Here is a 24163-nt window from a genome sequence, read left to right on the forward strand (position 1 = left end):
GGGGTTCAATATACCGCAGGGGGTTCAAAATACCATATGTGAAAAATGACCCGGGGCCAAAATAACATGCGGTATGCATGGTATTTTGACCCGGTTAAATTTTTAGGGGGTTCAAAATACCATATGACACTGGGCGCTAATTTTCTTCTCCGGGCGCTTTTTCTTTTCCCGGGCGCTTTTTAGTAGGACCGTTTTTACCGTTTGATTTTAAATTGGAATCAAAAATTGTTCTTTCCCATAAAGTTTGAGGTAAAATCCCGAGAATTTCACCTCCTAGAAATTTAAAGTGCCAGGATGTTCGAAAATTATATGTAAAAACAATATGTCCCCATTCAAATGCATTGATCGTCCAAAAAAAGGGGGTTCCAACAACCGGACCACCCCTCCCACCCCCTCTGGATCTGCGCCTGTAGATCTAGAGATGTGTTTAAAGGTAAAAAAAAATATTTGGAAGTATGTATATGATTTGATATATTTCGTGCTTTTTATTCCTATCTAAGAATTATTGTAATCAGAGCAGTGGTTCTTAACTTAAAATTAATTCTCCGCTTTTGAGAATAATTTATTTGTTTAAGTAATTTTTCGCCGCTGACAACTGCATCTGGTTTCATTTTATACATGAACTGCTCGACTCGTTTCATTTTGTTTTGTTTCGTTCCTCTTTTATCCGGTTTCGGTTTATAAGTGCCCCCGTTGTTTTTCTTATGTCTTTTCGGTATATTGGTCACTCTTCTTCTTCTTCTTTCTTTAGGTTTTCAGTAGTCCTTCAATGATCTGAAGATTATTTACTGTTTGCGCGCGCAGCGTGGCCTATATATATATTTGCAAAAACAAAAACAAAAATATTTGGAAATAAATTTGAGGTGCATAATTTATTAAGGGGACGACCATTTGATATTCTGAGGGGGGCCAGGAGGATTTGTTTTTGATCGGTTATTTATTTTTGTAAACTGAGAGGACAGATTATTCATTTTCTGCACTATTGAAGCAAGATTTTCCATTTTCATTAAAGCAAGGGACTGCATGATTATTCATTTTCACTGAGACTACTATAACACATAAATAAACATGTATATCAAAATTCATAAATATTTATTTCTCCATATACTGAGACAAGCATAACAATATGACAATGAAATTTTAAAATAATAATTATTTTTTTTCACTTTGTCCAGTAGACTTCAACGTTCTTCCAAATCCAATGCATGATTTCTTTCTGGGATAATCCTACAATAAAGAATATATTATCAATGAAAATGTATAGAACCTTTATCATTATAAGATCTCATAATTTAAAAAGAAGATGTGGTATGATTGCCAATGAGACAACTGTTCACAAAAGACCAAAATGACACAGAAATTAACAACTATAGGTCACAGTCTCTGAGGTCACAGTACGGCTTTCAACAATGATCAAAGCCCATACCTCGTATCCCAGCCTCGTATTCAGCTAAAAAAGGCCCCGATAAGACAATGTAAAACAATTCAAACGAGAAAACGAACGGCCTTATTTATGTAAAATAAAAATGAACGAAAAACAAATGTGTAACACATAAACAAACTACAACCACTAAATTACAGGCTCCTGACTTAGCTAGGACAGACACATACATAATTAATTACTCCGAGATTACTCTGACGTCCGACTGCTGTTTTGCAATACAAGCTGGGGCCGTAGGCACAGGCACTTGTCTCAATTTTTTTCCCCCTGTATACCTTAATATAACACAAGGTACTTAACTATTTTTTTGGAAAAATGACACCCAGTCCCGAATTCCCGTTATTTTTGTATTTCTCGGTTGTCAAACCTACTTAAACTTAATATGCCGTAAATCTAAATTGATTTATCTACACAATGGTAGATGACACGACTATCATTGTTGTCGGGATTATTAGTAGCAGGCCTCAGAAGTCGGTAAACGGGATGTTTTTTTGCATTCGTCTCAATTTTTGGCAACACCCAGCCCGCAGTGATTGAATTATTATAAAAAATTATTGAAATAAAAACTGTCAGCTTCCCTCTGACTATGAATTATTACCTTTATTGTAAATTCTTTACAGATTATGTAAAACAAACCCAAATAAGTTTGTTATGAAACACACGTGTACACAACGACACTAATGTAGAGTTATAAATTGACCAAAATTTCCCACATTTATTTTTAGCCAGACGATTGACCAATGAGAAACCAGTATAAAATTACATGCGGACTGGGTGTTGCCAAAAAAATAGACGAATGCAAAAAAACATCCTGTTGACCGACTTCTGATGCCTGCTACTAATGATCCCGATAACAATGATAGTCGTGTCATATACCATTGTGTAGATAAATCAATTTAGATTTACGGCATATTAAGTTTAAGTAGGTTTGACAACCGAGAAATAAAAAAAATAACGGGAATTTGGGACTGGGTGTCATTATTCAAAAAAATAGTTAAGTACCTTGTGTTATATTAAGGTACGTATATAGGAAATTTTTTTTTGAGACAAGTGCCTGTGGCCGTAGGACGTCAGAGCTCTCCAATATCAAAAAGTGGATATTTGCCTACCCAAAATAGATGCGCTGCTTCATCGCTTCTGGAGCCGACTGGGGACATTGGAATTTTATAAATAGGGCATCCATCTCTTCATTTTTCATTAATCTCTTCATTTATGTAAGTTCTACCTGCCAACCTTTATTTTTCTATATTTTAAAAGTTTTCATAGTGACCCCTCCATTTCAGCATTTTAAATAATGTGGCTTGGTTGAACATGTTTATAGCAGGCCCTGCTTTTAAAAGACTGCTTTTATTTTATTAACAGATCCAAATATAAGTCTGAATTTCTTAAACTAACAATATAAATGAACCTTTCATTCGTTATCAGACCTCATGTTGTTTATTCACCTTGTCACTCGAACTTGTCACGTGTGATTCTTAATTATGAATCGGAAATGTCACGATCACAAAAAAACGGTATTTCGTAAAATTACAAATTTTACATGAGTACAAAGGATTATAACCAAGGCTTGTACTTAAATATCAGGGAAACAGATTGTTCATCTGAACTATAAGTGATGATCGAATTTCTCATTGACCCAGTCCCATACACTGGTAAAAAATGGAGATTACCTTCCAATTTAGTCATTAAATTCAAGTATATAACTGCATTGTTTTTCTATTTAAAGTGATTATAAGCAAACAATAATGATTATTTCAATGTTATATTCACACTTACCGAAATATAAACCTCTTTAAACATACACATTCGCTAAATAATTATTTTTCTTCAGCAGTCAAAGATGGCGGATTTTTCCATCTTCTCGAACCCATCAAGTCACGTGACTCAGATGTTATCGATGACACAAAAATAATCACGATTTGACTGGTCAGTACAGGAAGTGACCAATCTCTGTGTTATAGTAGTCTCAGATTTTCACAACTATATTTATGATATTCGAAAACATACATTTTTTTAAAAATATTTGTTAATTAATGAGTTATACATGTATAGCAAATCATTATTTACCATTTAATCAGAAAAGATCATTATCCCCTGCAGAAATTTTAAGATTCAAGATTTCATTCATAACCCCAGACACATACTTGTGTACAATAGGACAATATAATAAACAAACATTTTAAGATAATACACAGTGAGACATGACAAACAGAATCACAAATATAAAAAAGAAGATGTGGTATGATTGCCAATGAGACAACTATCCACAAAAGACCAAATACATAGTAATAAGTATATTATAAAAGACAATTGGTATAATTAGATTTAAAAGTATTTTATAATATTCTTCGCAAAATGAATCATTTATATTCCAAAGCAATATTGCATATATACATAGTATTAAAGTTAATATAGTTTGGTTTTACCTAGCCTCTTTTTAAAGTATTGTCAAACATATTTTGCCGAGCGGAGCGAGTCAAAAAAAATTTCGAAGGGTTTGTGAACCACTGAAGAGTTATTTATTTTCAAAACATTGCAAGTCAGGTTATTTATTTTCAAACTACCACAGAACAAACCATTTATTTTTGTTATTATCAAGGCTGAGTTATTTATTTTCAAAATCCTCCTGCCCCCCCCCCCCCCCCCCCCCCCCCCCAGAATATCAAATGGTCGTCCCCTAAAATTGTGATTAAAACTACTATGTACATAGGCTAATAATGAGTTAGATGAATTCTGCAGAATATTAAAGTATAGGCAAAAAGTTAATGGTCAGAACCATTTATAGTATGTCAGTGCTTGGCAAAAAATATTTGAATCAACAAATCACCAAAACGTAACATTAAAAGGATGACTTTTAATGCGCCCAAATGTAAACATGGTAAAATATATCCGGAGATTTTTGTTCTGTTTCAACTCCATTATCTATTTTATGAATTAAGCTTATTATTTGCCATTCTTTGTTATATCTTTATGTATTCAATGATCAGTTTCATTTATGGGTGTTGTTGTTTGTCGCTTTTAAAAGTTAGAAAATGTACTTATTGATATTATAGATGTTTCGGTACAGGGAATGTTCTCACGAACTTGTCAGCTGAAAATTCATGTATGCCACATTTTGGCAGTATATCAAAATTATGCTACTTTCAGCCGGAACGCATCTGTTTGATACTGGTTAAAGACGAATGAATGTTTAGTTGAATGTAAGTCTTTTTAGATGAATAACACGAAACATTTGCATGTGTTTACTACATAGATACCTGGTATACAGGTGTAAAAGAGGGACGAAAGATACCAAAAGGACAGTCAAACTCATAAATTTTATCCAAAACATACTGACAACATGGACAACGCCATGGCTAAAAATAATCACCTATTTAAGTAGTACAAATTTATCACTAGAAGAAGTGATTTGATATTAGTGTAGCTTTAAATATAGAATACTAATGCTCCAGGGACTAATTATGTTTCTAAACTTATCAGAGCCAACATCTGTGTTGTCTAGGATGACCAGGTCATTTCAGGTGATGACCTTCATGACCTTGTACTGAATCTAGGATACTGACATAAAAATCACTTGTTTAATGCTTTCGGGTCGTGGGGTTAGTTCTACGTAGCACTAGCCTAGGGTAGTATGAATATTCATGAGTTTTATAAAGCAACGCAAGATACGAGATCACGTCATTGGCACGATAATTATCTGAGAGAACTCTCAGCAAGCGAAAAAAAACCAACAAAAAAATGTTCAAAAGCTCCCAAGATGACGGGCATATATCACTGGAACAGAGACGATATGAAAATTAGATAATAAGCGCTTTGAATACTGAATAAGCTAAAATATTGTTCAGAGACGGCATATGTTATAGGCATTCAAAAGACGATTTAAAAAAAGGGGGGGGGGGTCACACAACGAAATATGGCTAATAGCCTATGCATTCGAGGGCTACCCTTATGTTATTATGAAAATATATACAGAAGAGCTATATCAAACCAGCGACAGTAACTATGCGGAAAGGAGGGTGGGGGTGCTGCTCCAGTCCTGGTCAATCTTCCACATCCATTTGAAAAAAAACTTCCCCTTATGCAGAAGATTTATTGGCTATATGTCTGATCTGTAGTCCAGTTCCTATGCTACAGTCATGTCTGGATGATTCCCTTTATAGACCACCAAATTTTCCTCACTGGGAGGGGGGCAAACCAACCTGCTCCCCTAAATCTGTCTAAGAGACACATATACACTTGTATCTAAACTAAACCTTATAAGCCTAACTCAGTAACTGATTAGACCAGTAAATATGATGTCTAGAAAGTTTTTTTGTCATAATTATCTAGACTACTACTACTTATGATCCCACCATAAATATATGGCCAAAGGGGATGGGGGCTAGTGTGCTTGTTTCATCTTGTGCACAGTTACATGCTTTGGTACATGTATGTATACAGACATCTGGCTGGTGTAAACCAGACAGTCTGACACCCCATTCATATACATTTATTGTACATTTATATTTGTATGTAAGAATCCATTATTATGTATATTTAGCTGCCTACTCAAATTCTTTTATTGTTGTGATGTATTTTTTTTCTTTAAATCTGATAAACACAAAGAGTGAAAAAACTCTGACACCTGTGAAGACAGGAAGTACAGGTTGATTATAAAGGGAATCACTGAAGCATGACTGGAGCAGGCCCCCCTTAGGTCAGTCAGCGGGCCCCCCTTATGAAAAGTTCTGGATCCGCCACTGAAACCTCTGACACCTGTGAAGACAGGAAGTATCTTTATTAATAATTTAAATACACTTATATACATGCTCTTAAAAGGAAAATTTACAAATGTTACATTTTGTTCAAAGTAAGCTGATTAATTTTTGTTTAGTTTTAAGTAAAAACTAGAAGTAAGGGAATTCTGACAATTTAAAATAAAATCAATCTAATGTCAAATATATTAATTTCACTACCGGTAGTCCACTTATAAACCATGTTAATACAAAAAGGTAAAGTGCAAGGAGTACATGTATTTATTTTTCTGCATTTCTTGTTTCAGCAACTGCTGTACCTTTCCAGTTACTTATTATGTGTTGTGTATTTATTTACAATGGACTATAACACTTTTGAGTGACTGCATAGGTTGACTATATTCATCTATAGAAAAAGATACTGGAGAGATTGGTAATAGTTTAAGACAGCTGCAATTGAAGGTACACTAATTCAGGTGATCATATATGCCTTAAAAGTCATATAAAAAGCCCAGACTAGGGGTCATCAGACATCAGTTATATCAAAAGCATAGAGTAGTGGCCAATTAGCAGGAATCACCAGCTGTGCACAAAGTCATGTCACTAGCCTAGGGTAGTGGTCAATTATCTGGAGTGATCAGTCAACAAAGTCATGTCACTAGCCTAGGGTAGTGGTCAATAATCTGGAGTGATCAGTCAACAAAGTCATGTCACTAGCCTAGGGAAGTGGTCAATTATCTCGAGTGATCAGACAACAAAGCCATGTCACAAGCCTTGGGTAGTGGTCCATTTATCTGGAGTAATCAGTCAACAAAGTCATTTCAGTAGCCTAGGGGAGTGGTCAATTATCTAGAGTGATCAGTCAACAAAGTCATGTCACTAGCCTAGGGTAGTGGTCAATTATCTGGAGTGATCAGTCAACAAAGTCATGTCACTAGCCTAGGGGAGTGGTCAATTATCTAGAGTGATCAGTCAACAAAGTCATATCACTAGCCTAGGGTAGTGGTCAATTATCTGGAGTGATCAGTCAACAAAGTCATGGCACTCCCCTAGGGTAGTGGTCAATTATCTGGAGTGATCAGTCAACAAAGTCATGTCACTAGCCTAGGGAAGTGGTCAATTATCTCGAGTGAGCAGTCAACAAAGCCATTTCACTAGCCTATGGAAGTGGTCAATTATCTAGAGTGATCAGTCAACAAAGCCATGTCACTAGCCTAGGGAAGTGGTCAATCATCTGGAGTGATCAGTCAACAAAGTCATGTCACTAGCCTAGGGAAGTGGTCAATCATATCGAGTGATCAGTCAACAAAGTCATGTCACTAGCCTAGGGAAGTTGTAAATTATCTGGAGTGATCAGTCAACAAAGCCATGTCACTAGCCTACCGAAGTGGTCAATTATCTGGAGTGATCAGTCAACAAAGTAATGTCACTAGCCCAGGGAAGTGGTCAATTATTTAGATTGATCAGTCTACAAAGTCATGTCACTAGCCTTTGGTAGTGGTCAATTATCTTTAATGATCAGTCAACAAAGCCATGTCACTAGCCTAGGGAAGTGGTCAATCATCTGGAGTGATCAGTCAACAAAGTCCTGTCACTAGCCTAGGGAAGTGGTCAATTATCTGGAGTGATCAGACTACAAAGTCACGTCACTAGCCTTGGGTAGTGGTCAATTATCTCAAATGATCAGTTAACAATGTCATGTCACTAGCTTAGGGAAGTGGTCAATTATCTGGAGTGATCAGTCAACAAAACCATGTCACTAGCCTAGGGGAGTGGTCAATTATCTGGAGTGATCAGTCAACAAAGTCATGTCACTAGCCTAGGAAAGTGGTCAATTATCAGGAATCCCCAGTAACCAAAGCCATGTCATTAGGCAGTAGCCTAGGGTAGTGCCCAATTTATCAAGAATCACCAGTGAACAAAGTCATGTCACTAGCCTAGGGTATTGGTCAATTATCTGGACTGATCAGTCAACAAAATCATGTCTCTAGCCTAGGGTAGTGGTCAATTATCTTGAATGATAAGTTAACAAAGTCATGTCACTAGCCTAGGGTAGTGGTCAATTATCAGGGATCACCAGTTAACAATTTTATGTCAATTATCAGTAATCTGCAGTTATCAAAGTCTTGTCACTAGCCCATAGTAGTGGTCAATTGTCAGGAGTGATCAGTTACCAAAGTCATGTTGCTAGCCTAGGGTATTGGTCAATTATCTGAAATGAGCAGTTTACAAAGTCTTGTCACTAGCCTAAGGTACTGGTCAATTATCAGGAATCACCAGTTAACAATTTTGTGTCACTAGCCAAGGGTATTGGTCAATAATCAGGAATCACCCGTTTACAAAGTCATGTCACTAGCCTAGGGTAGTGGTCAACTATAAGGAATCGCCAGTTAAAAAGACCATGTCACCAGCCTAGGGTAGTTGTCAATTATCATCAGTAATCATTTAACAAAGTCATATCGCTTACGGCTAGCCTAGGGTAGTGGTCAAATCTGAAATGATCATTTAACAAAGTCATGTCACTAGCCTATAGCTAGGGTATTGGTCTATTATCAGGAATGACCAATTAACGAAGTCATGTCACCACCCTAGGGTAGTGATAAGTTACCAAACGTAGTTCTACCATTTAAATACAAGCAGACATGATGACATTCATGTATGATTACCCAGTTGGAAATCCAGTTAACCTTGTTGAATAATGATAAATCTATTTTGAGAAACTACATACTTGAGTTGTATGAATGCTGTCCATTTGACCTGTACACTAAATCTCATTGGCTTAAACAGAAACAAATATTACAATTTCCTTTCTAGTATTTCTTTTTTAATTATTAACATTTTTTTTATGATCAGGATAATGATACATTACTGACAACATTCCTATGCCAGTGATTTATTATTGACAACCCTAGGCTAGTGATACATTACTGACAACACCCGTAGGAATGTGAAATATTATTGACAACCCTATGCTAGTGATATAGAATTAACAAACCTAGGCTAGTGACACATTACTGACAACACTCGTAGGCATGTGATATATTATTGACAACCCTAGGCTAGTGATATATAATTAACAAACCTAGGCTAGTGACACATTACTGACAACACCCGTAGGCATGTGATATATTATTGACAACCCTATGCTAGTGATATAGAATTAACAAACCTAGGCTAGTGACACATAACTGACAACACCCATAGCCATGTGATATATTATTGACAACCCTAGGCTAGTGATATATAATTAACAAACCTAGGCTAGTGACACATTACTGACAACACCCGTAGGCATGTGATATATTATTGACAACCCTATGCTAGTGATATCTAATAAACAAACCTAGGCTAGTGACACATTACTGACAACACTGTAGGCATGTGATATATTATTGACAACCCTAGGCTAGTGATATATAATTAACAAACCTAGGCTAGTGACACATTACTGACAACACCCGTAGGCATGTGATATATTATTGACAACCTTAGGCTAGTGATATATTATTGACAACCCTAGGCTAGTGACACATTACTGACAACACCCCTATGCTTGTGAGATATCATTGCAAACCTAAGGCTTGTGACACATTACTGACAATACCCATTGGCTTGTGACACATTAATGACAACATCCATTATTTACACCCATAGTCTCTTGACGTGTACATACAATATCCTTTTGCTGGTCATACATTACTGACACCCCTATGCTAGTGACATGTAATTGACAAACCTAGGGTGGTGACACATTACTTGCGTCACAACTACCCCCAGGCTGGTGACACATTATAGACAACACCCGTAGACTATCGACACATTACTGACAACACCACTAGGCTGTTGACACATTACTGACAACACTTCTAGACTAGTGACACATTACTGACAGCACCACTATTACAAAAACATCCCTAAGCTAGTGACACATTATTGACAATACCCCTAAGCTTGTTACACATTACTGACAACATCCCTAGGCTAGTGACACATTAGTGACAACAACTCTCGGCTTGTGACACATTACTGACAACACCAACAGGCTAGCGACACATAACTGACAACATCTCTAGATTGGTGACGCATAACCGACAACACCCCTAGGCTGGTGCATGAGTGAAGGTAAATCCAGAAAAGCGCTTCGGACGCAAGAAATTAATAACGTGTTGTTTTCAATATTTTATAATGGGGCCGGATCTACTTGGGTTCAGAACGACGTGGGCCGGATTGGCGTTGGCAGGATCGACTTTGGGCCGGAGTGACTTTGGGCTGGAGTGACTTGGGGCGAGATCGGTTTGGGGCCGGAACGACCGGATACCTGTTTAAGTATCAGACCTCAATTTCTTTCCCAAAAATCACTTCTTTAAGTATCATTCTTTTGATAACCCCCACTAATTTCAACACCCCCAAACAGTGAAATTTTTATCGAGAACAGTAGAATTTTATTACATAATCTGAAAGATGAAACCTTGAATTTCACAGGAAAAATACTCCCACTGCTGTGAAAAATCTTTTAAGAAAGTATCAGTTCATTATGTAAAGCCATTATTATAGCATTTTTATACGACCGCAAATTTTGAAAAAATTTTCGTCGTATATTGCTATCACGTTGGCGTCGTCGTCTGCGTCGTCGTTGTTGTCGTCGTCGTCGTCGTCGTCGTCCGAATACTTTTAGTTTTCGCACTCTAACTTTAGTAAACGTGAATAGAAATCTATGAAATTTTAACACAAGGTTTATGACCATAAAAGGAAGGTTGGTATTGATTTTGGGAGTTTTGGTCCCAACATTTTAGGAATTAGGGGCCAAAAAGGGCCCAAATAAGCATTTTCTTGGTTTTCGCACTATAACTTTAGTTTGAGTTAATAGAAATCTATGAAATTTTGACATAAGGTTTATGACCCCAAAAGAAAGGTTGGGATTGATTTTGAGAGTTTTGGTTTCAACAGTTTTGGAATAAGGGGCCAAAAAAGGGTCAAAATAAGCATTATTCTTGGTTTTTGCACAATAACTTTAGTTTAAGTAAATAGAAATCAATGAAATTTAAACACAATGTTTATGACCACAAAAGAAAGATTGGTATTGATTTTGGGAGTTTAGGTCCCAACAGTTTAGGAATTAGGGGCCAAAAAGGGACCCACATAAGCACTTTTCTTGGTTTTCGCACCATAACGTTAGTATAAGTAAATAGAAATCTATGAAATTTAAACACAAGGTTTATGACCATAAAAGGAAGGTTGGTATTGATTTTGGGAGTTTTGGTCCCACCAGTTTAGGAAAAAGGGGCCCAAAGGGTCCAAAATTAAACTTTGTTTGATTTCATCAAAATTGAATAATTGGGGTTCTTTGATGTGCCGAATCTAACTGTGTATGTAGATTCTTAATTTTTGGTCATGTTTTCAAATTGGTCTACATTAAGGTCCAAAGGGTCCAAAATTAAACTTAGTTTGATTTTGACAAAAAAGGAATGGGTTGGGAATTTTGATATGTTGAATCTAAAAATGTACTTAGATTCTTGATTATTGGCCCAGTTTTCAAGTTGGTCCAAATCTGGGTCCAAAATTAAACTTTATTTGATTTCATCAAAAATTGAATAAATGGGGTTCTTTGATATGCCAAATCTAACTGTGTTATAATGTAGATTCTTCATTTTTGGTCCCGTTTTCAAATTTGCCTACATTAAGGTCCAAAGGGTCCAAAATTAAACTAAGTTTGATTTTAACAAAAATTAAATTCTTGGGCCTCTTTGATATGCTGAATCAAACATGTACTTAGATTTTTGATTATGGGCCCAGTTTTCAAGTTGGTCCAAATCAGGATCTAAAGTTATTATATTAAGTATTGTGCAATAGCAAGTCTTTTCAATTGCACAGTATTGTGCAATGGCAAGAAATATGTAATTTCACAATATTGTGAAATAGAAATTTTTTTTTTAAATAGAGTTATCTTTCTTTGTCCAGAATAGTAAGCAAGAAATATCTTATTGCAAGAATTTTTTTTAATTGGAGTTATCTTTCTTTGTCCAGAATCAACTTAATTCTTTGTTATATACAATATACAATGTTTATTCACTTTTTACTACCAACTGATAAATTTAAATAATCTTTACCATTCAGTGATAACAAGCAGTTTTTTTACATCTTAATATTTTATGATGTATTTAAATGAGTAGTTATTGTTGCAAACTCCATTAGAATATTTTGATTGAGATTAGTTTTGGAATAAGGGAAAGGGGGATGTGATTAAAAAATTGGGTTAAATTTTTCTCATTTGAAATTTCATAAATCAAAAGAAAATTTCTTCAAACATTTTTTTGAGAGGATCAATATTCAACAGCATAGTGAATTGCTCTAAGAGAAAACAAAAATTTTAAGTTCATTAGAACACATTCATTCTGTGTCAGAAACCTATGCTGTGTCAACTATTAAATCACAATCCAAATTTAGAGCTGAATCCAGCTTGAATGTTGTGTCCATACTTGCCCCAACCGTTCAGGGTTCAACCTCTGCGGTCGTATAAAGCTACGCCCTGCGGAGCATCTGGTTTCAACTAAAATAGAATTTTCAGGTATATGATAGCATCAAAGGCATAAACCTTGCTACTTCAAAGAAGCAAACAGTTCATATTTTTAAATTTTACTAATTAAAAGATGTTGTTTAAACCGATGTGTTTAAAATATTGAAAAAACTACAGAACCTTGAATTTGCTACTCAAATAAGTGATTTAAAAATCACTTATTTCAGTACTAGTAAGTCCCCTGACTGATGACATGAGATTCTTCGAAAACAAATAAACAGGTTGGGGACAACCTGCCAAATGGGGAACTATTCCCCAAACAAGGAACAATCCCTCATTTGAGTAATCACTTCATAGTGCGAAAAACTAAATTTTCTAAAAATTCGTCTTTTTAGGTAAAATGGCACAAATTTATAGAAATTGGAACAACTTCTAGCAAAGAACTATATTTTTCATTGTTTTTATGGAAGCAAGTTAACTCTTACTACCGAAACCTAGTACCACATTTACTCGTACCAATATAGTTAACTTGTACCACTGGGAAGTTGAACCATTCAGAACTTGTACCAGGTTATACTCTTACCGTGCATGGCTGAACGAATTAACGACTTTTTGGCTGGAGAACATTGATGATAGTGACAAGAATTGCGACTATTTAACATTTTTAATACCTCAAACAATGGGAAATACTTCCTGAGATCAGTTGTAAGTGGTTTTATATCATCCATAAAAACATAAACTAATTTAAAAGTAGTTTTAAACACAGTTGGATAAATCATACACTGTACCAGAAAACTGACACAATAAAAGTTATTAAATATGAACACAATCATTTTCTATTCTTTTTGCATTCAAATGTTCAAAGCAGTATGTCAGCAAAAGAAGAAAATATTGCTTTAATAAATTTGGTCTAACAAAACCTATGAATGTCTTTTTTGTGCTGTAACCATATGAAATGCTTGTATTTTTAATGTTAAATGACTATAGAACTCAATCAGACTAAAAAAATGGAAATTAATTGTTTTTAATGAGTGGTTAAAGCCTAAACATGATTTTAAAATATCATAACATGTGCCTTTTTTAGAGTTCTACAGGTGTGTGGTATTATATTTGTTTTTATTCACAGTCAGTGTATTGGTCTGTTTGCAAGCAAATAGTTTTTACATGGATTTTAAGAATTATCAAATATCAAGACAGATAACTCTGCATCCCAATACAAACAATGACATTCAATTGATTAGTTTTGAAATGATCATGTTCACCAAACAATGATTTTATATCATAAATTATATAGAAATAGCAATTACAAAGAGAGAAAACAGTAAAATAAGCCTCAGCATAGTACTAAAAAAAGCTGATTATACTATATATTACCTGTAATAATGATTTATTTCATATGATATGGACATTTTCTTATTTATTTACTTTTTAACAATGAATATATGAATTCTTCTTTTTTTATAGCTCTACTACACAGTTGATACAGTAGTAGCTCATGTGGAGAGAGATATGACATGTATGAGACTGATTGTGAATAAATGTAGACTTAGTTGAGTGCATCATGGATCTACTAAGTGAAATATATGTACCAAAAATATTAGTTTATTCATAACTAAGCCTTTTTCAGCACTACAGTCAACAGAACAATGATAGTGACAAAAATTGAGACTATTTAATACCTCAAACAATGGGAAAATACTTTATGAGATCAGTTGTAAGTGGTTTTAATTCATGCATGAAACAATAAACTAAAGTAGTTTTAAACACTGTTGGTTTATTCATACACTGTACTAGAAAACTTGCACAATAAAAGTTATTAGATATGAACACAATCATTTTTTTCTATTCGTTTTGCATTCAAAGCAGTATGACGGCAAAAGACACAAATATTGCTTTAATAAATTTGGTCTTACAAAACCTATTTATGTTTTTGTTTGTGCTGTAACCATATGAAATGCTTGTTTTTTTTAATGGTAAATGACTATAGAGGTCAATCAGACTCTACAAATGGAATTTTAACTGTTTTCAACAATTGGTTAAAGCCTAAACATGATTTTTAGATATCTCAAAATGTGCCTTTTTAAGAGTTCTACAGGTGTGTGGTATTATATTTGTTTTATTTTACAGTCAATGTATAGGTCTGTTTGCAAGCAAATAGTTTTTACATGGATTTTAAGAATTATCAAATATCAAGACAGATAACTCTGCATCCCAATACAAACAATGACATCCAATTGATAAGTTTTGAAATGATCATTTTCACCAAACAACGATTTTATATCATAAATTATACAATGTTATATAGAAATAGCAATTACAAAGAGAGAAAAAAGGTAAAATAAGCCTCAAAAGAGTACTAGAAACAGCTGATTATACTGTAGATTACCTGTTATCAATAATTTGTCAATGCTTATTATGATTTATTTCATATGAAATGGACATTTTCTTATTTATTTACTTTTTAACAATGAATATATGAATTCTTCTATTTTTTTATAGCTCTACTACATAGTTGATACAGTAGGACAGGCTACAGAAATAAGAAAACTGGCCTCTCTCATCAGCAATAGTGTGGCAATTCTAAATTTCAACATGCAGCCTACACAGCTAGCTCATGTGGAGAAGAGATATGAGACTGATTGTGAATAAATGTAGACTTAGTTGAGTGAATCATGGATCTACAAAGTGAAATATATGTACCAAAAATATTAGTTTATTTATAACTAAGCCTTTTTCAGCACTGCAGTCAACAGAACAATGATATATAAGTGACAAGAGTTGAGACTATTTAATACCTCAAACAATGGGAAAATACTTCTTGAGATCAGTTGTAAGTGGTTTTAATTCATGCATGAAACAATAAACTAAATTAGTTTTAAACACTGTTGGTTAAATCATACACTGTACCAGAAAACTTACACAATAATAGTTATTAAATATGAACACAATCATTCTTTTCTATTCTTTTTGCATTCAAAGCAGTATGACGGCAAAAGACACAAATATTGCTTTAATAAATTTGGTCTTACAAAACCTATTTATGTTTTTGTTTGTGCTGTAACCATATGCAATGCTTGTAATGTGTATGGTAAATGACTATAGAAGTCAATCAGACTCAAAAAATGGAATTTAACTGTTTTCAACAATTGGTTACAGCCTAAACATGATTTTTAATAATCTCAAAATGTGTCTTTTTTAGAGTTGTTCAGGTGTGTGGTATTATATTTTTTTTCCACAGTCAATGTATAGGTCTGTTTGCAAGCAAATAGTTGTTACATGGATTTTAAGAATTATCAAATATCAAGACAGATAACTCTGTATTCCAATACAAACAATGACATTCATTAGATAAGTTTTGAAATGATCATGTTCACCAAAAAATGATTTTATATCATAAATTATATAGAAAAAGCAATTACAAAGAGAGAAAAAGGTAAAATAAGTCTCAACATAGTACTAGAACTAGCTGAATATACTGTATACCTGTTATCAATGGTTATAATGATTTATTTCATATGATATGGACATTTTCTTATTTATTTACTTTTTAACAATGAATATAATTATTCTTTTTTTATAGCTCTACTACGTATACATAGTTGATACAATAGGACAGGCTACAGAAATAAGAAAACTGGCCTTTCTCATCAGCAATAGTGTGGCAATTCTAAAAGTTCAACATGCAGCCTACACCGCTAGCTCATGTGGAGAACAGAAATGAGACTGATTGTGAATAAATGTCGACTTAGTTGAGTGAATCATGGATCTACAAAGTGAAATATATGTACCAAAAATATTAGTTTATTTATAACTAAGCCTTTTTCAGCACTGCAGTCAACAGAACAATGATAGTGACAAGAATTGAGACTATTTGATACCTCAAACAATGGGAATATACTTCTTTGGATCAGTTGTAAGTGGTTTAATATCATGCATGAAACAATAAGGCAAAAAAAAAAATGTCTGTTTCCTGCTGCCAAGGCAAAAAAATCGGGGTCTGTAGGTTGGGATTTTTTTTTTTATTATTATTTTTTGCACTCCCTGTCAGATTTGCAGATGGTTAAATGTCATGTTTGGTTAGGTTCCTGTACCCTAAAATCATTTAATCTCTTTAAAGAAGCTTTTATTAAATAATCCTCCCAATGCCGACATTTTTTAAACCTTAATTGTAGCACATTTGTGCTGGGAGCAGCCATTTTGCAATTTTGATTGTTTGGGTATAGTAAATTACGGATCTGGATGGGACAGGAAAAGATTTTTTTTCCAGAATTGATTGAAAAGATCTAGGGTCTGGGGATTTGAGTCCGGATTGGTCAGGAAACAGGAAAAAGACATATTTTTTTTGGCCTAAACTAAAGTAGTTTTAAACACTGTTGGTAAATTCATACACTGTACCAGAAAACTCTCACAATAAAAGTTATTAAATATGAACACAATCATTTATTCTATTTGTTTTGCATTCAAAGCAGTATGACGGCAAAAGACGCAAATACCCCTTTAATAAATTTGGTTGGACCCTATTAAGGTTTTTTTTGTGCTGTAACCATATGAAATGCAAGTATTTTTAATGGTAAATGACTATAGAACTCAATCAGACTAAAAAGATAGAAATTAATTGTTTTCAAGAAGTGGTTAAAGCCTAAATATTATTTTAAAATATCACAACATGTGCCTTTTTAAGAATTCTACAGGTGTGTGGTATTATATTTGTTTTTATTCACAGTCAATGTATAGGTCTGTTTGCAAGCAAATAGTATTTACATGGATTTTAAAAATAATCAGAAATAATCAAAAATACATGTCAAGACAGATAACTCTGTATCCCAATACAAACAATTACATTCAATTGATAGGTTTTGAAATGATCATGTTCACTAAACAATGATTTTATATCATAAATTATATGGAAAAAGCAATTACAAAGAGAGAAAAAAGTAAAATAAGCCTCAGCATAGTACTAGAACTACTAGCTGAATATACTGTATACCTGTTATCAATGGTTATAATGATTTATTTCATATGATATGAACATTTTCTTATTTATTTACTTTTTTATACGACCGCAAATTTTGAAAAAAATTTCGTCGTATATTGCTATCACGTTGGCGTCGTCGTCGTCGTCGTCGTCGTCGTCGTCGTCGTCGTCGTCGTCGTCGTCCGAATACTTTTAGTTTTCGCACTCTAACTTTAGTAAAAGTGAATAGAAATCTATGAAATTTTAACACAAGGTTTATGACCATAAAAGGAAGGCTGGTATTGATTTTGGGAGTTTTGGTCCCAACATTTTAGGAATTAGGGGCCAAAAAGGGCCCAAATAAGCATTTTCTTGGTTTTCGCACTATAACTTTAGTTTAAGTTAATAGAAATCTATGAAATTTTGACACAAGGTTTATAACCACAAAATAAAGGTTGGGATTGATTTTGGGAGTTTTATTTTCAACAGTTTAGGAATTAGGGGCCAAAAAAGGGCCCAAATAAGCATTATTCTTGGTTTTCTCACAATAACTTTAGTTAAAGTAAATAGAAATCAATGAAATTTAAACACAATGTTTATGACCACCAAAGGAAGGTTGGTATTGATTTTGGGAGTTTCGGTCCCAACAGTTTAGGAATCAGGGGCCAAAAAGGGACCCAAATAAGCATTTTTCTTGGTTTTCGCACCATAGCGTTAGTATAAGTAAATAGAAATCTATGAAATTTAAACACAAGGTTTATGACTATAAAAGGAAGGTTGGTATTGATTCTGGAAGTTTTGGTCCCAACAGTTAAGGAAAAAGGGGCCCAAAGGGTCCAAAATTAAACTTTGTTTGATTTCATCAAAATTGAATAATTGGGGTTCTTTAATATGCTGAATCTAACTGTGTATGTAGATTCTTAATTTTTGGTCCCGTTTTCAAATTGGTCTACATTAAGGTCCAAAGGGTCCAAAATTAAACTTAGTTTGATTTTAACAAAAATTGAAACCTTGGGGTTCTTTGATATGCTGAATCTAAAAATGTACTTAGATTTTTGATTATTGGCCCAGTTTTCAAGTTGGCCCAAATCGGGGTCCAAAATTAAACATTGTTTGATTTCATCAAAAATTGAATAATTGGGGTTCTTTGATATGCAAAATCTAACTGTGTATGTAGATTCTTAATTTTTGGTCCAGTTTTAAAATTGGTCTAAATTAAAGTGCAAAGGGTCCAAAATTAAACTAAGTTTGATTTTAACAAAAATTAAATTCTTGGGCCTCTTTGATATGCTGAATCTAAACATGTACTTAGATTTTTGATTATGGGCCCAGTTTTCAAGTTGGTCCAAATCAGGATCTAAAATTATTATATTAAGTATTGTGCAATAGCAAGTCTTTTCAATTGCACAGTATTTTGCAATGGCAAGAAATATCTAATTTCACAATATTGTGAAATAGCAAATTTTTTTTTAATTTAAAAAGAGTTATCTTTCTTTGTCCAGTATAGTAAGCAAGAAATATCTGCAAGAATTTTTTTTAATTGGAGTTATCTTTCTTTGTCCAGAATCAACTTAAATCTTTGTTATATACAATATACAATGTATATTCACTTTTTACTACCAACTGATAAATTTAAATAATCTTTACCATTCAGTGATAACAAGCAGTTTTTTTACATCATGTATTTAAATGAGTAGTAATTGTTGCAAACTCCATTAGAATATTTTAATTGAAATTAGTTTTGGAATAAGGGAAAGGGGGATGTGAATAAAAAATTGGGTTAAATTTTTATACGACCGCAAATTTTGAAATTTTCGTCGTATATTGCTATCACGTTGGCGTCGTCGTCGTCGTCGTCCGAATACTTTTAGTTTTCGCACTCTAACTTAAGTAAAAGTGAATAGAAATCTATGAAATTTTTACACAAGGTTTATGACCATAAAAGGAAGGTTGGTATTGATTTTGGGAGTTTTGGTCCCAACATTTTAGGAATTAGGGGCCAAAAAGGGCCCAAATAAGCATTTTCTTGGTTTTCGCACTATAACTTTAGTAAAAGTGAATAGAAATCTATGAAATTTTTACACAAGGTTTATGACCATAAAAGAAAGGTTGGTATTGATTTTGGGAGTTTTGGTCCCAACATTTTAGGAATTAGGGGCCAAAAAGGGCCCAAATAAGCATATTCTTGGTTTTTGCACAATAACTTTAGTTTAAGTAAATAGAAATCAATGAAATTTAAACATAATGTTTATGACCACAAAAGGAAGATTGGTATTGATTTTGGGAGTTTAGGTCCCAATAGTTTAGGAATTAGGGGCCAAAAAGGGACCAAAATAAGCATTTTTCTTGGTTTTCGCACCATAACGTTAGTATAAGTAAATAGAAATCTATGGAATTTAAACACAAGGTTTATGACCATAAAAGGAAAGTTGGTATTGATTTTGGGAGTTTTGGTCCCAACAGTTTAGGAAAAAGGGGCCCAAAGGGTCCAAAATTAAACTTTGTTTGATTTCATCAAAATTGAATAATTGGGGTTCTTTGATATGCCGAATCTAACTGTGTATGTAGATTCTTAACTTTTGGTCCCGTTTTCAAATTGGTCTACATTAAGGTCCAAAGGGTCCAAAATTAAACTTAGTTTGATTTTAACAAAAATTGAATCCTTGGGGTTCTTTGATATGCTGAATCTAAAAATGAACTTAGATTTTTTATTATTGTCCCAGTTTTCAAGTTGGCCCGAATCGGGGTCCAAAATTAAACTTTTTTGATTTCATCAAAAATTGAATAAATGGGGTTCTTTGATATATGCCAAATCTAACTGTGTATGTAGATTCTTCATTTTTGGTCCCGTTTTCAAATTGGCCTACATTAAGGTCCAAAGAGTCCAAAATTAAACTAAGTTTGATTTTAACAAAAATTAAATTCTTGGGCCTCTTTGATATGCTGAATCTAAACATGTACTTAGATTTTTGATTATGGGTCCAGTTTTCAAGTTGGTCCAAATCAGGATCTAAAATTATTATATTAAGTATTGTGGAATAGCAAGTCTTTTCAATTGCACAGTATTGTGCAATGGCAAGAAATATCTTATTTCACAATATTGTGAAATAGCAAATTTTTTTTCAATTAGAGTTATCTTTCTTTGTCCAAAATAGTAAGCAAGAAATATCTTATTGCAATTTTTTTTTTGATTGGAGTTATCTTTCTTTGTCCAGAATCAACTTAAATCTTTGTTATATACAATATACAATGTATATTCACTTTTTACTACCAACTGATAAATTTAAATAATCTTTACCATTCAGTGATAACAAGCAGTTTTTTTACATTTTATTTAGTTTATTTTATGATGTATTTAAATGAGTAGTTATTGTTGCAAACTCCATTAGAATATTTTAATTGAGATTAGTTTTGGAATAAGGGAAAGGGGGATGTGATTAAAAAATTGGGTTCAATTTTTCTCATTTGAAATTTCATAAATAAAAAGAAAATTTCTTCAAACATTATTTTGAGAGGATTAATATTGAACAGCATAGTGAATTGCTCTTAGAGAAAACAAAGTTTTTAAGTTCATTAGAACACATTCATTCTGTGTCAGAAACCTATGCTGTGTCAACTATTTAATCACAATCCAAATTTAGAGCTGAATCCAGCTTGAATGATGTGTCCATACTTGCCCCAACCGTTCAGGGTTCAACCTCTGCGGTAGTATAAAGCTACGCCCTGCGAAGCATCTGGTAACAATGAATATATGAATTCTTCTTTTTTTATAGCTCTACTACATAGTTGATACAGTAGGACAGGCTACAGAAATAAGAAAACTGGCCTCTCTCATCAGCAATAGTGTGGCAATTCTAAAATTTCAACATGCAGCCTACACAGCTAGCTCATGTGGAGAACAGAAATGAGACTGATTGTGAATAAATGTAGACTTAGTTGAGTGCATCATGGATCTACAAAGTGAAACATATGAACCAAAAATATTAGTTTATTCATAACTAAGCCTTTTTCAGCACTGAAGTCAACAGAACAATGATAGTGACAAGAATTGAGACTATTTAATACCTTAAACAATGGGAATATACTTCATGAGATCAGTTGTAAGTGGTTCTATATCATGCATGAAACAATAAGGCCAAAAAAAATACATGTCTGTTTCCTGCTGCAAAGGCAAAAAAATCAGGGTCAGTAGGTCGGGGTTTTTTTTTAAAGTTATTTTTTGCACTCCCTGTCAGATTTGCAGATGGTTAAATGTCATGTTTGGTTAGGTTGCTGTACCCTAAAATCATACAATCTCTTTAACAGGTCGAGAACACTAGATTCTCTGACGTCAGAATATATTTGCATAGTAATTTCAAAAACACAAGGCCAATATGGCCTTGAAAAACTGACCAATCGACTCAATGAACTACAATGCATTGTGGGCTACTACGAGTAAACTACTACTTAAAACACGTGGAATTAGTGGGAAAACAGTCAACTAATATACTGTCTGGGACTCTCATTACCAAAGTTTTTATTCTGCAAATATATTTAATGTAAAATATATAACGTAATCTTCAATTTGCATGCTCAGATTAAAAAAATATTATTTATTGGCTTCACTATTCGACTTTCTTTTTCGCCTTTCAAAAGTAGTTGAACCGGTTTTGTGCATTGTTATGAATTGAACCTGCATTAATTTCACGACATGACAATGAAATATCCAATGAAGTGACCACTGTCCAGTAAGAAAATCATTAGAGCTCTTTTAAACCTGTATAATGTCATTCCAAAATCATTTCTGACTAGAAAATCACGAAAAATTTCATTGAAACACTTCTTTCTCTACTGAATGTGTATTTTTTTTATCAGGACCTGAACTAATAGTAAGAACATCATAATATTCAGTATGCTAAGAATAAGTGTTAAGAACGCGGCAGGGACGTATCCAGTCATTTTAAAAAGAGGGTTCTAACCCTGGACAATAGGGGATAGGGTTTCAACTACATGTGCCGATCCAAACGCACTGATCGTCTAAAAAAGGGGGGTCCATCCCCGGGAACCCCCGCTTCCTGGATCCGCCACTAAGCGGGTACGGTATATAGCTCAATACATTTTTTTTTATAGTTTCATCCATCGATTATATCCGTTTGTTGCTAATTTTATCACAAAATATACCTCAGAGGTATTTTATCGTTCGGCTGCTGTTCTGTTGACATATGTAAAATATTCTCAATATTAAAAGTCTCTGGATCATAGTGGGTGCCATATTACCTATTATTTTTTTTTCTTAAACGTGCTTTGTATATAGAAATAGGAAGATGAGGTATGAGTGCCAAATGAAACATCTTTCCAACAAAGACACAATTTAGTAAAGTAAGCAGTTATAGGTTCAATGCTGAAAAGTAAGCTATTAATAACTTGTGTAAATCAATCCAAACAAAAAAACAAAAAAAACCGGCCCAATTAAATATATAAAAGGACAAGAAATCTATCCGAGAAAAAAAAATATATTGTATAGGAGCCTGTATTTCAGTGGTTGTCGTTTGTTTATGTGTTACATATTGGTGTTTTGTTCTTATTTTTTTTTTTTAATGATTAAGGCCGTTACTTTTCTCGTTTGAATTGTTTTACATTGTCATATCGGGCCTTTTATAGCTGACTATGCGGTATGGGCTCATTGCTGAAGGCCGTACAGGCATCTATAAATGTTAATTTCTATGCCATGTTGGTCTCTTGTGGACAGCTGTCTCATTGGCAATCATATCACATCTTCTTTTTTATTATAGATCAAACGCTGCAATTTTCACAAAACATATATATTTTCCACCTTGTCGCACATACATATGGATAAAATCATTACAGCTTATTTCATAATGCATGCAGAGCACAAATTTGGTTAGCTTGCTTGCTTTGTTTGTATACTGTGCAAAATATAAAATATACAAGTTAAACTATGCCTATATATAAATTGTTTAAATATGTCAATCTTATTTACAAAGCTTTAATAAACAGCTATACAAACAAAGCAACCAATCCAACCAAAGTTTTACTTTGCAGATATAAGAAATCAGCTGTAATGCTTTTATTCAGTTTGGAAAATGTCCTAGCCCGTTGAAAACGAACAAACTTTAACTACAGTTGCTAACTTAACTACCTTCAAAACAAAGGGAACAGTTTGGAAGTGCCATATACTGAAATGTGACAACAAAAATTTGTTAACACTGCCATGTATGTAAATATTTCTTCGCTTTTTTTACGAACACAAAATTCCAGGATCCCTCATTTGCCTTTAAGTATCTATACGAGGATTGCTGTACTCGTAAATATCAACATCGGCCGTCATCGACGGCTTACTTTACATATGTAAGTTTGTCTAATGGGTAATTGTGTTTTTTCGCTGCATGTTGTTTCGTTGCTTATGGTGGACAAATACATAAAATCTCTGTGCCATCATCAAACATGTTAATGACTATATATCGGGTAATTCAACCCCTTTTTTCTTCGCATAGAAACAACTCTTCGTTAATCTGAGCATG

The 24163-nt window shown here is 33.6% G+C and overlaps 2 long non-coding RNA genes across 2 annotated transcripts; one reads left to right on the forward strand and one right to left on the reverse strand.

The window, feature by feature from the left end:
- Positions 1 to 1075: 1075 nt before the first annotated feature.
- Positions 1076 to 3396, reverse strand: LOC134700397 (uncharacterized). The gene is made up of 2 exons (XR_010103862.1): positions 3218 to 3396; positions 1076 to 1227 (listed from the first exon to the last, which is right to left on the reverse strand). It is a non-coding gene; the product is annotated as an uncharacterized LOC134700397 (long non-coding RNA).
- A 1181-nt stretch (positions 3397 to 4577) lies between these two features.
- LOC134700337 (uncharacterized) lies at positions 4578 to 23484 on the forward strand. The gene is made up of 5 exons (XR_010103841.1): positions 4578 to 4641; positions 14153 to 14402; positions 15188 to 15518; positions 16269 to 16601; positions 21416 to 23484. It is a non-coding gene; the product is annotated as an uncharacterized LOC134700337 (long non-coding RNA).
- The last annotated feature ends 679 nt before the right edge of the window (positions 23485 to 24163 follow it).

Source organism: Mytilus trossulus, unplaced genomic scaffold (assembly GCF_036588685.1).
Source record: "Mytilus trossulus isolate FHL-02 unplaced genomic scaffold, PNRI_Mtr1.1.1.hap1 h1tg000138l__unscaffolded, whole genome shotgun sequence".
NCBI lineage: Eukaryota > Metazoa > Mollusca > Bivalvia > Mytilida > Mytilidae > Mytilus > Mytilus trossulus.